This window comes from Carlito syrichta, unplaced genomic scaffold, assembly GCF_000164805.1.
Source record: "Carlito syrichta isolate Samal-C Ts95f unplaced genomic scaffold, Tarsius_syrichta-2.0.1 Scaffold304713, whole genome shotgun sequence".
Lineage (NCBI taxonomy): Eukaryota > Metazoa > Chordata > Mammalia > Primates > Tarsiidae > Carlito > Carlito syrichta.
In genome coordinates this window covers 303,100-305,231 of record NW_007248809.1, presented here as the reverse complement: position 1 = coordinate 305,231, position 2,132 = coordinate 303,100, and positions in this window count along the sequence as shown.

Genomic DNA, 2,132 nt, shown 5'->3' with positions numbered 1-2,132 from the left:
GAGCTCTGCAGGATCCAGGCAGCCACAGGAGCCATGAGGAGAAAAGAAATGATGGGTTATGCGGAGTCTAGGAAGTCCCTCCCCACTGTGCCCACCCAGGCCCCCACCATGGTCTGGAAGTATCCCCAGGGCCTTCTAAGGTCCCATAATGGATGGTTTGAGTCCAAGTGCTTCCACTCCTCCATCTCCGCACCACTCAGGTTTAGGAAGGCCTAGGGTGGCTCGGCTCATCTTGGGATAAGAACAGAACCAGGCTGGATGAGTTGGCTCATGTCTGTAATCCCAGAACTTTGGGAGGCCAAGGTGGGAGGATTGCTTGAGCCCAGGAGTTTGAGACCAGCCCGGCAACACAGCAAGACCTCATCCCCACCAAAAATCAAAAAAGTTAGCTGCGCACTGGTGGTGGACCAGCTACTCAGGGGGGCTGAGATGGAAGGATCGCCCGAGCCCACAAGGTCAAGGCTGCAATGAGCCATGATCATCCTAGGCGAGAGTGAGACCTCAACTTAAAAATAAAAAAGAACAGCCCCTCCCCCATTTCACAGAGGGGAAACTGAGGCCTGGAAAAGAGAAACCCTCCTATCCTCGCCAGAGATCACAGTCGGCAGTTCTCCCGGCTCCCCTATGCTGCTCTTCCTCAGATGGCTGCCAGTCCTGTTTAATGTCACTCACCCCACAGCAAGTAGCCCTTCCCTCAATCTGAGAACATTGACTCAGGTTCCCTCTGTTCATCCAGCCTCTGACATCCCTGCTCCTCTGGGATCACCTGGACAAGGTCTGCAGTTCTGAGCCACCACACCAGGGGACTTCCCCAGGACAAGACCCCCAGAGGCTGGCAATCCAGGCAGTGAGGAACCCTCCATGGCACAGTTCCCTCCTAGCCCCACCCCACCTGCCCAGTCCCAGTCCCACACTACATCTTGAAGGATGCTATATCCAAACACCAACAGTGTCTACCCATTTTTAATCTCCTACACTTCCCGAAGCACCCTTTGCACCTGGCAGAGCTGGCTCCCTGCAGTCTTCGAATTCTCCCAACAGCCTAAAGGGGAGGCAAGGTGGGAGTTGCTGCCTGTCTCAGACGTGGGACTGAGAATCAGCGAATGTGTCTGTGTGAGACTGCGAGGAGGCTGTGATAGGCCCTGTAGGGTGGGCTTGAATAGACCCCCTTCCCAGGCTGCGGTCTAACTGAGCCCTGCCTCTTCTGCCCCTTGCCGCTCAAAGGACAGTCTCCAGCACAGCAGCAGCCGCATCGCCTGGGGGAAGCTTGCTAACCCTGCAACTCAGAGGCCCGCCCCTGGCTGGCTCTCTTCCTCCTCCTTCCTCCGGACACCAGAAGCAGGTCCTTGCAGCAGTCCACCTGTTTTTCCCATGGGAGCCCTCTCCCTGGGCCACCTGTCTGGAAGGCTTGGGTTCTGCACCTGGCAGCTGAACCATGGGAAGTATCAAGCAGCCCATTAGATGCAGGAATCCAGGAGGGAAACATATAACCTAAAAATACTCTTTCTAGCATTTTCTCCAAAGTCCTATTTTAGGCAACGGCTGACATTTTCCGTGGAAAATGTAATCTCCAGTGTCCTGCGTCGAGATTAAAATCAAACAGACTTTTTCCTTCTGATCTATTTAGCTGAGGTGAACAGGAAAGGCGGAGGGAGGGCCAGGCCTGGTTTCTGGGCCAATTCTCCAATGGAGCAGGGTCCTTTAGAGTTCATCTTGGTCATGCCCCAGCCTCAAAACGGGACAGTGCCAACCTCACGGCACACATCAGCGGCCTTGTGCGGTGCTCTACCCAGGAGACTCCTACCACCCTCACCTTTGCAGGGTTCCTGACCCAAGGAAGGGTTCATGTGTAAGTCTCACCTGAATCCCTCCTGCTGTCTCCCTAACCCCTTCTCCTCTGTCAGGTAAGGTAGCCACCACATTCCTTAAGGCATTTCTTCTGGGCAGGGGTGAGACCAGGGGTTGGGAAGCTTCCCAAGAAGGTCCCCAAGAGCCTCTGCCTGCCTCGGCTGGTCTCCCAAGTTCTCCTTTCTCTACCTGTCCACCTGGATCCCCCCCCCTCCTGATCTCTGACCCATGTCCCTCTGTGGTGGTCATCATCTGTTCCTCAATATTTCTGGTTCTCCCCACTT